General features: G+C 32.1%; 1 long non-coding RNA gene across 1 annotated transcript; it reads right to left on the bottom strand.

The window, feature by feature from the left end:
* Positions 1-7,847: 7,847 nt before the first annotated feature.
* Positions 7,848-9,389, bottom strand: LOC128159559 (uncharacterized). The gene is made up of 3 exons (XR_008240158.1): positions 9,242-9,389; positions 8,353-8,441; positions 7,848-8,213 (listed from the first exon to the last, which is right to left on the bottom strand). It is a non-coding gene; the product is annotated as an uncharacterized LOC128159559 (long non-coding RNA).
* Positions 9,390-11,984: the final 2,595 nt, after the last annotated feature.

Genomic DNA, 11,984 nt, shown 5'->3' with positions numbered 1-11,984 from the left:
AAAAAAAAAGACACTAATACCCTATGTCAACATATGAATGAAAGAATGTTTTTAAAGTGTTATAAATTGATTTGTAATAATTAAATTTTTATATGAAAAACATGCAATTTTCATGTGAATTTTGCATGAATTTTATATGAATATAACACAAATATCTAATCGCATGAAAAACATACGAAAAATTATTCGCATGAAAATTGTACATTTTTCATGCGAATATCGTGCGAACATATTCGCATGATATTTGCATGAGAAACTTTTCATCTGATTTTTGCATGATTAGCGCATGATTTTCATGCGAAAAGGAAATCAAATGAAAATTATGCGAGCCACTTTTCCTTGTGTATGCACAGAAGTCAAATTCTTTATATATGTTGATGAAAATCACATGTGTTTTATTCCTTGGAAATATGCTTACACATTATCCAAACACAAGATATATCCATTGCAACAACTTAAGTCTGTTTTACGAACTCAGTCGAAGGCAAATGGCCATGATTCAACTGGCTTGTGTACTGCCTATTATGAGTTCGAATCCGTTTTGGATTTTTAGTAATGTTTACGGAATCAAATTTTTGCAATAAATGTTTATATCCAAATTTCAAATTGTTTAACTTTTTGGCTTATATACTCCTTCCATCAAAATAATTACAATCATTTCATGCATGTATTTAGCAACTTTATGCTATGCTATGGTATGCGATCATAATGCTACGCGATTTCAATGTTATGTGATTTCAATAAAATGCTATGAGATTTGTATGCTATGCTGTGAGAAATTGAAATGAATGACTTAATGATATGGTATGCTATGCTATGAGATTTGAATAAACACGCCTCCATACACAGAAGAGTTCCGAACATTTTGAAGTAAAATGATAAGAAACCAAAGTTAACCACTAATCTGCGATGAGAACATTTATTATTTTATACAAAAAGATTTTATACGGAGTCAAATAGGGAGATTGTATGCTATGGTATGAGATTCCAATGCTAAGGTATGAGATTCCAATGCTATGCTATGATACTTCGAAGCTATGCTATGATATGGTGTATTTTGTGGAAGCTATGCTTGAATTGACTATCATAATCATATAATTTTCTGCTAATCTTACAAACTATTACAAGGTGAGCCACTTTAAGATCAGACGACACATTCCTCGAGCATTTTTTTTATCTCCTCGTAATAAAGAGTTCCAATAAAAATTATTATTTTTGAGAGTTGATTTTAATCAACTCTCCTATGCAGTTACTCTGGCAAACCGAAAGTGAAACAGTGTTTGGACCTAAGCACAACTCATCACCGCTGACAAGACTAAATTCTTGAAAATAATAGAAAAAAATTCAATGTAATGTATGCTGAAGCATTGTTTTTCAAGGAAACTTATCAATAAACACTTTGAAAATAGTCAAATTTTATATACTACCAACAATTGAGATATTTTTGTAGTCTCATGTATTCCTACGCCAGAGTTACATATAATAAAGTCTCGTTCAAGTCTCGTTCAACCAGACGCTCAGCTGTCTCCGTAAATCTCCGAAAAGCAGAGAGGGGGCTCTGTTGCTTGTCGGATATTAACAGAGACAGCCGAGCGTCTAATGAAACCAGACTAGAGTTCGATATCAATAGTGCTTGGATCCAAACAATTTTTAGAATTGTTTCGATAACTAAATAAGTGCATACTAGTAGTTGAAATCTATCTTTAAATATTACACAACCTGATTCATATGGGGTTTCTCGAAATTCTTGTCGGAAAAGTCTAAAAAGTCAAATTATAAAAAAGAACGTAATTCAAATACAAACTAGAAACTAATTGCCATGCAAGATAAATCAATTTTAAAATAAATGATAATCGATAAAATCAACTCCCGTCAGGACTTCAGTACTTTGATTATAATTATTTTCAAAATGATTAAGATTCCATTAATAGTGAATATATGCCTAGATGCCCGAGCGGATAGAGCCGTAGCCGCTCTCTGCCAGGAGCGTAGGTTCTAGAGGTCGTGAGTTCAAAGCCCGGCCCCGGCCGAGATAAAACTCAAATATAGAGAATTTCGCCTTGCTGTAATTTTTAAATTTTTATATCAGCAACTCAAGTGTATTTTTAAGAAGATTATTTAGGGAACTGCATACTCTAGTATTTCGCAGAAATGCCTGGTAAGGTACCCTAATATTTTGCAAGAAAGCTTATCAAAGCAGTGGTAAACCATTTACAAACTCCTGGATAAAGTTATATAAAATCGAGGAACGTGTTGTCTGACCTTAAAGCTAAGAATCAACCGTTATTGCAAATTATGGATGTACTAACCATACTAGCTACAATCCTATCACAAGCGCACTTATAAGTCCTGATTTATGCATATTTATAATCGACCCTTATCTTAAACATGTGATAAATACATTACAAAGTGTCTTTCTGCCTTTGAGCTTTAATACACTGAATAACAATTGGTATTGGATTGGGCCAACTTGTAGATATAATCTAATCATTTACATTCAATAGTCTTCTAGTTGACTTGCTATACAATGCCTTGTTGATATTGCATCCATTTAACCTTTGTTGCTTCATGGATTGAAAACTTACACAAAATTTTGTCATTATCTATTTTCCAATTTTAAACGTTTTGCTTACAATAAGTTAATATCCCAACTGCAGGTTGTTATTATAACGTTCATTGGTTTCTGATTTAAATATTTAAAACCTATATCTGGCCCATGCTCACAGTTGCCCCTGTATCCCCCCCCATTCTTAATTGCTGGTCATGGCTTACCCTTAAACTTGCCCTCATCCCTCTGCTTGCCCCTTCAAAGGGTTTCTGGTTGCAAATCGTCTGGCGGACAAACACCTTACTAGCTAAGCTGTTTGTTTAGCGGAATTTGCAACATGGCAAGGTTTCTCAGGTCTTTGATGTAGGCAACTGTTCCAAGGGCCTGCTCAAAGCTTGGGAGTAGGTGGTCGACTGTGCCCAGTGTCTACCTAGCCTAGCCATTAACCCGCTTTAAGCAAAGCGCTATTTATCTACTATTTAATCCATTGGTTATTTATTGACTCATTTCATCATTTGAAAAATGATGATTGATATGGATTAATTGATTAATTGATCCTATTGCTATAGTAATTGATTTATATTGATTGATCAAACAATTTGATTGATTGATTGATTGAACAATACTATTGTTGATGTGATTGATTTATATTTATTGATTGAAACATGGATGTGATGATTGATTGGTTGATTGATTTATGGTACAACAATATACTTGCTCACCAATTGGGTGACAGGTCGGTTGTTAAAATGCATGTTCAATTTCAATAAATAAGCCATGACCAAAAACGCCAGTTGTTGTTCAGTTGTTGTCTTTAATAATTTTGAAAAATGTGAATCGAGGATATTTTAGGACAGAGTATTTTATATCGCGTTTGTGAATGACCACTGAACCGTGAGGTGTTTGATAACAACAGGAGCGATCAATCGAATCTTGCTCTGTTTATTGATTACAAATCAAAGAACAATACGAGAAAATCTTTATATTTCAGCAGAAATTAGGATTCCAGAAAAGAAGTTGTGATGTTCTCCTAACTTTCGACCATGACCAAGACGTCTAACCCACACGTTATCGCCTTTATTCAATGCTAAAGTCACCGTTCCTGAAGCTGTTTCTGGCCATGGTGAATAGACAGCAGAGGAAATGCGCAGAACCGGACGTCCATTATGTACAATTCCAACAGTTATACCGTCGCTAGTAATGGCTCGTACCGTGCAGCTAAAAACATATAGCCCTTTTCTTGGTACAACAAAATGTCCTGACCATTTGTTGTAGCCATTTCCAACGTTTGTAAGGACATTCCCATATATTACTGCTTGGTTGTTTCCCAGATACGCATTGTGGTTTAAAACCGCGCTAAAGCCTATTGCGGGAGTGGATAACCCTAAAATAAATTCATTGTTATGTTGAATGACTTTATCGTAAAAACAAGATATGTGATTTGTAGAGATGGGATTTGGAGAAAGACAGAGGCAAACAAGAGAAATTTGCAACACCTCGATTGACGAATGGTAATAGTAACAAAAACGTTGCAGTGATGATCCTGTTGTTCATTATTCTTGAATTTTTAAATACAATCTGAAGTTTAAAAAAAGGCAATTACATTCACCTTGGTTAACTACAATAAATTGCCAACAAACTTGACAAATATTAACTGTTTTTTATTTTTCTTGATATTAAAGATAATATAAGCCTATCTTGTGTATATTTTATAGCAACAAAGTTTTGTAATTCACAAGTGAGCATGGACATGATTTTGCTCAAATGTTAAACCAATTTTAATGCTTTAGTAATTTCAAAAACATAATATTCCACGTTTAGCCTAAAATAAATGTGACAAACGCTAGACTTTTTTTATATGCAAAACACTTTAGCAGAGCGAGAAAAAAAAGTTGAAAAAGTATAAGGTATAAGAGTCAATGTAATAAAAACATGAGACAAGTCTTCTTTAAAAAAACAAAGAGTTATGAGTTCTGCATCTCACTTATCAGTCGACGACTAGCACTCGAATTTTAGTGAAACATTATTATATCCTATATTTACGTCTTTTTTTCTATTTATCAAGATCTAGTTTACAGTGGGTAAAATGAATATGAAATTTCATTATCGGTTCGATGCAGACAAAAATAAGGTAATTGTATGATCCCATAATATATATATTACAAAACCAAATCTGTTCTGATTAAAAATTGCATTTACAGCAATATTATACAAAGTTAAAAATTAATTCTAAAAAAATAAAAAAGAATAGTTATAAAGAACAAAAACAAGTCATTATATTTTATAAATGAGATTGAAGAGTCGAAAGTGTTTTGGTATTTTTCACCTCAGTGAACTCTTTTCTGATAAAGGTTACCGAAATGACAACGCTTTCTTCTAGCTGATAAAATAATCAAATGTTCTTACCAAATATTTTTGTGATGCTCCTTTAAAAACGTTTGCACTAGAACACAAAAATGAATAACAAAAGTCCTTCCGACTAAAAGAATATCAAAACCATTCTGCTTATTAAATGCTACAAGAGAAAGAAAGAGAGTCCGGAAATAGTATTTTTTCTATAAAATGCAAGACCCAAAGATGTTTCAATACATACATTTGCGGGGCAAGCGTGACTGTTGTATTTTACGAAGCTTTAAGTTTAATTACGCTGTTATATGAGTTGTATTTATGTGTAACAGCTTGTAATAATATACCTGACTGTAGTTATGAAAACGACGCGATAGTATGCTGCTGTGCTGTGCTGTAAGCAAAGTGCAGATCAAATGCAGGCAAATCCGAAAAATGCTACCCTAAAAAGCCTGGGTAATGGAAGACATATACAATATTACAGCTATTTTTCTGCATACCCAATTTCTGCAGTAATATGAATACTTAAATGTCTTGGAGGAAAATAGCGATTTACCTGTAAGTAGCATTTTAAGTTCAGATGGTCATATTGTGTGCACCGAAGTGCCGAGAAAAACAGATAGACTGTCGATTATTGTTTTGAATTTTGGTAACCCTGGGTGTAAAGACTTTCAAAAAATACATTAGATTAAACACTTTAAGACTTTTCATCACAGAATCATACATTCTTTTTAAAATTTTTACATACACGGTTTCCTAATTGTTCCATGCAATACGGTGCACATACCATGACCTTCTGCACTGAAAATGCTTCTTACAGGTAAATAATCTTTTTTTTCTTTTTTTTTTGAATGGACCATGGCCTAAAAAAAGAAAATTTAATCAATTACTAGTATAGAGAAAAGGTTCCCTATTTCATGGCCTTATAAATATTTTGACCTTTTTGCACTAACAAAACGCTGTTTTCAGTCATTAAAGATTATACATGCAATGAAATATTTAAAAGGTTCAATCTTTAACTTACATCCAGAGCATTATATCATACTTGTCAGAAATGTTTATACATTCAGAAAATAACCCCAAAAGTAAAATCAATGATGTAAAATTTTAGAAATCAATAACTTAAAGATAATTCAGGCAAATATATGAATTATTTTTTACCGGAAAAACAGTTAGCTAAATTTGCATTTATATACATATATAAGGACAAACGTTGCAATACCTCTCAAATTGACATATACATTTATTGTACTTGCTCAAAGTGGAGAATATATATATACATAAAGCACATGGAAATCCACTTTATTCGAGCTCCACCTCCGCCCAGGTCGTTCTGATCCTCTCAGATGGTAGCTTGCCCGATCCTCAGTAATGTTCGATAACTCTTTATTATCTGGAATTTTTTTTATTTGTTAAATCTGCATTTTTTATAGAGAAATTTAATTAGTCTTAAAGTGTTAATAGTACACCAATAACTTCAACGAACTGTTTGGCTTAGTGGCTACACGGAGTTCTAATACCTAGAGGTGAAGGGGTTCAAACCACAAATGCAACGGAACAACCTTTTTTTCTAATTTGGTTTCAACTTTTGAAGCAACATATAGATAGCTCGATGTAACTTTAGTGCAAGCATCCTCCAATAGTGAAAATTCACGTTTGTCATAATTATGATGTTCAGGGGTAGAGTGTGACCACCTCCGGGGTCCATTTTGCATAAGATATTTTTATTTTCATTTCTCGAAACTTAAAATGTTAAAATAAGATATATTAACCTATATGCAATCATCTTAACATGTTGTTGATTCTCAATTGTTTGAACCGGCAATTCTCAATATTTGATTTGAATATGACAACATCATATTACAAGATGAGTTTTATGTTTTTGTTACATAAGAACGTCTGGAGAAAAATTAAAATCTTTTAATTCAGGCTATAAACTTCTACACTGTTCAGCTATTTGTTTAAGACTCCTCCATTAGGATGATATTATTATCGCTATTGTCGCTCTAATAAGCGATGTGGCCCATGCGATTTTTCCTTTTTTATATTATTATTTTTGTTGTTGTTGTTGTTGTTGTTTTTTTGTGTCTTATTCCGTGAATTTGCTTCAGTTAAAGTTATATCGCTCTACTTCGCAATATTGCCATTAGATTTTGTTGGAAATTGTTCGTAAGAATTAATAACCTTCATTTAACAATTTATGTAAACAATTAATATATGAAATATCTAATTTGAAATAAAAAATAAAATAAAATTCGTCCTTGAACCAATGAGGAATAACCGTATTTTTCGCATAGGTACATGTATACATAACCAGATAATTTTGACAAGGAAAATAAATGGGAATTGTACAACCTCTTTTATGTATAATTACTCTTCCCTCAAACATCATTAAGATGGAGATTGTTATTCATAAAGTTCATACCAAAGATTTTGTTCTTTAACTCTGCTTATACTACTGTCCTTTACAAAATTTAGATTATTGAGAATATATAAAAATGTTGTCATGTATTTATTTATTTTTATTATTTTTATTTATATTTTATTTATTCTCAATAATCTAAATGTTGTAAAGGTCACTACATAGGGCTGAATGGTTGATGCCGTATTAGACAGTATTGATATCTTTGAGATAGAGAGCTTCTTATAAAGACAAATTTAGAGTACCAATAACTGGTAATGTCATTTAGAAACCTAGCGTCGCATTAACCATTGCTGGCGTTCAAATGCAGTCGCCAAAATTTCTTATCCTTACAAAATAAATTTTGAAGCTAGAGTTCTTGAGCGGTCTGATACGAGACTGGCCAGTCCTATTTTAATTATTGTTTAGATTCTAGGGTGAAAAAATAAAACACTCAAAAACGAGCAACATTGTGTGTTCTGTTTATTAGACGAAAACACAGACCAAGACATTGAAGTATTCATATTTCCGCAGAAATAAGGTATCCAGAAAAGTAGTTGTAATGTTTTTCTATATGTCTTCCATGACCGAGGCGTTTAACCCATACATTATCTCCTTTCTTCAAAATCAATGTCACCGATCCTGAACCAGTTTCTGGTGAATAAACAGATGAAGCGATCCTCAGAACCGGACGGCCATTGTGTACAATTACAACAGTTATCCCGACTTTGCTGTTGGCTCTTACTGAGCAGGTAAAGACATATAGCCCTTTTCTTGGAGCAGCAAAGTGCCCTGACCATCTATTATAGCCGTTTCTAACATTTGTAACGACATTGTCATATACTATTGCATGGTCGTTTTCCAGATAAGTATTCTGGGATAAAATCGCGCTGAAACCTATAGCAGGATTGGATATTCCTAAAATGATAATATTATTTTGCAAATGTTTATGCTGTAAAAGTAAAAAAAAATTAATAAAAAAAAAACACTTTCCACAAAGAAACAAGTTAAAGAAAGACAATGACAGGAGAAACAAGAGATAAAAATTTTACAACACCTTGATTGACAACGGTTGAAAGTAAAATGAACGTCGCAGTGAAGATAAACGTGTTCATTTTTTCAAACGTTTGCCCCTTTCAGTTCGATCTAAAATAAAGAAAAAAAAATACATTAATCAAATTGGATAACTACATAGAGCAACAAGCTTTACAAAAATTAAAATCAGCTGTGAATATTTCACATAAAGTTTTAAAATTAAACACTTCAAACAGCATTAAATTCAAGTTATGTTCTCTCTCTCTCTCTCTCTCTCTCTCTCTCTCTCTCTCTCTCTCTCTCTCTCTCTGAATTTTCAATTACTCTTTCATTAGGATCAAAAAAGTAAATCATTAATATTTCATAATCAGTTCGCAGCAGCTGAAAAAAAAAATTAAAGAAACTAGGTTCCATTTCACTTTCTTTTAAGTCATGTCCTAGTCAATTAGTTAATTCAAACCAATAGGTATGAAACAAAATCTGCTCTGATTTAAAAATCCAGTTAATAAATTTTTCAGTCAAAAGTCAGTTCTCATGAATAAATGGTATCAAAGCACTAAAATGAAATGCATTTAATTTAAAAAATGTGATTAGTCAGAAATATTATTTTTGAATATATTTGTGAAATTTCCACCAAAAATATCAATAATTATTTTCAAAAGGTATTTTGTGACATTTCAATAATAAGGTTTTGCTTAAGACTATATTTACAATAAATAATTAAGAAAACGCTTCAGAATAAGAAAAAAAGTTATCAAGAATCATGCCCGATATCAGAGAGAGAGAGAGAGAGAGAGAGAGAGAGAGAGAGAGAGAGAGAGAGAGAGAGAGAGAGAGAGAGATTAATTACGAAAAGCATGGCCTAAAAAGTTAAAACACAAAAAATATCAAAAAAATAGTTCAATACATACAAATCTGGCTTAAGCGTGTCTGTCCTATTTTACAAAGCTTCAATTAATTTAATGTCGGTCGTTATATTCGTTGTACTTTTATGTCACAGCTGGTCATCATATACTTATATAAGGATAATGCGATATTTAGCTGTACTGTGCGGGAAGCAAAATGCTGACCGAATCATAAATGTTACTTTAAAATAGCACATCTAGTGTTACATATAAAAAAAAAAATTAGAACGATTCAAACGGTTATTAACAAAGCATTTTTAAACTTAATCCGACAAAATATGCGCAGTTTCGAACATGAAAATAACCTTGTTTTATACTTTTTGTATATTAACTACAATGTACATGACTGTACAATAGCAAGGGTCAAAATAAGTAAAAAAAAAAAGAGTAAAGTATCTTTATGTTTCAATGCCTATAGTCTGATCTCACTTGCATTGCACTTCTATTATTGAATATAATGTCAATCAATTTTTCTTTTGCAAATAGATTAAACGTCTATTACGTACTTTTAAACGTACTATTACGTAAATTTTGTTATTGGTTTTGTTTTTTTTCTGGGTTTTTTTTTTTTGTATTGTTTTGTTTTGTTTGTTTTTTAATTAAAACTGCATACTGCACATTAGCAAACAATCAGCTGAAATAAAAACAAAAGATTTGCCAAACAAGTTCGCAATGAAAAAAAAAATTAAATTAATAAAAGAAATCGACGCGACGTCAAAGTACAAAAATACCCAAACATTTTTTTTTGCACTGTTTGATTTTCTGATCACCTGAGCCATTTGCGTGACCTATTGCCATTGTTCTTCGTCAACCATTATGCGTCGTTTATCATCCGTTAACAATTTGTAGCTTCCGAAAACCTTCACAGCCACTTTTTTTTTTGCTATTTTTTGGTGTGAAGATTCTAATATTGGATTACTATAAATTGTGAAATTTATTAACTTACTTTCCCTAGAGCCTTATTTATAAGTGAGGCCTTTACTGCAAATATATGCCAAATTAAAAATGATATCTTCTTTTTCTACTCCCGGCATGAGAAAAACTAAATGCATGTGTATATTAATGTCCATGAAACCCTCAATCAAAACCGTGATAATGGATCCTTGGTCAGGGTTCTGACCTTAGGGCGGAGCAAATATGGCCGTATAGTGAAAAGGTTAACAATCGTAGAAAAACTATCCTATATAAGTTTGATAATAACTAATTGCATGGTTGTGTTTATTGAACCATCTACCGAAATTATGAAATTCGTGGCCCCTGGGTCAGGGTTAAATGCCATACGTGGTGGCCAATATGCTGATAAAGTGTAAATGTATGAAATCTTAGAAAATATTTTTATCTACTCCCGTTAATATTGGAGAAAAACTAAAGGCATAATTATGATGACCATTAAGACTTTTGGCTGTATTGTGTTCATGTGTTCATTGTGTTTAAGGGATTCAGAACTAAGGCGGAGTAAAATATATCAAATCTTTAAAAAAAATCTTTTTTTCTACTTCGACATCAGTTGGCATGGTTATTATGTCCATGCCATGAAGCCCTTTACCTAAAAAACAGGTGTTTGAGGACAGGAACTACATTCCCGAAGTTAAGCAATCGCGTCGTTACTAATTTTTTTTTCCATTGTCCGAAGATCATGATAGTTATGGTTTGAAGTTAAACAAGTAGTAGACACGATTGCTATTTCTTTTTGTTGCCCATTGTCAAACTATCATTTTATTAATTAAGGCATGTCTTTCGTGTTTCCACCTTTCCACTGATTATTATTGATTACGATAAAAACGGAATGCTAAGTCTTAGTCTTTGTCAAGCATACAGTGAATTATTTCGCGAAATTTGTGATATTTTCTTTTTTGCGATAGTTTGGCGTATATGCCCTTTCTTCCGTTGATTTTAGATTGATCAATTCAAATTAAGGCAATTTGTCGGTGAAAAAAATTCCGTATTACCCAGTAAATGTATTACAATATGCTGATGTTAAGTGAAGGGAAAAATCGATCTACTATAAAAGATTATTTTTCAAAATGAGTGTATGAATTATTCTAGAAATTTATCATAAATTGAATGAGAAAGAAATTGGTCTATACTTGTGTGTGGGAAGGGGGGGGGGGGTCCTGTACTCTAGCATCTGTGCCTAAATCGTGAAATTCATGAACCCTGTGACATAGTGTAATTTTTTAATTTTATTACTGGATGGGTATAAATTGGGGATATCAGTTCTACTCGGTTGGTTAAGCCGATTAATTGGGGTCTTTAGTCGAGCGATAACCGAGTACTGGTTGATTTATTTGAAAACGTGTCCTTTTTAAATAAATGCCTTTGTCACATACACCGTATCTTAAAACTCAATAAGATTTAAAAACTTATGATGTTGTGTTCTGAAGGTAACAGACCTAAGTTAAAGTGAAAAGTATTTTATCGAAATGTCATTTAGCAAATGTCTCTAGTTATCTTTATTTTTTTTCTTTTTGGCGCTTACCCTTGAATGAGTTCAATATCAAATACAATGTGCCATTTTCCAATATATTTGTAAGTCATTGTACCGTTCCTAATGAAACAATTAATGATTAATGATTGTAAAAACGAACGCCTGGAGATGATTATTGATATGATTAAACTTTTAATTATTAGAAACATCTTTTTTAATTTATAACGGGTTAGAACAGTCTTAAAGTGCACTGTAATAAGAACAATAATTTTACTACAAAATCAAGAGATCAATTATTTATTTAGCCAAGGGCACGATGGA

Source organism: Crassostrea angulata, chromosome 8 (genome assembly GCF_025612915.1).
Source record: "Crassostrea angulata isolate pt1a10 chromosome 8, ASM2561291v2, whole genome shotgun sequence".
Classification (NCBI taxonomy): Eukaryota; Metazoa; Mollusca; class Bivalvia; order Ostreida; family Ostreidae; genus Magallana; species Magallana angulata.
This window is presented reverse-complemented; position numbering and strand designations above follow the sequence as displayed.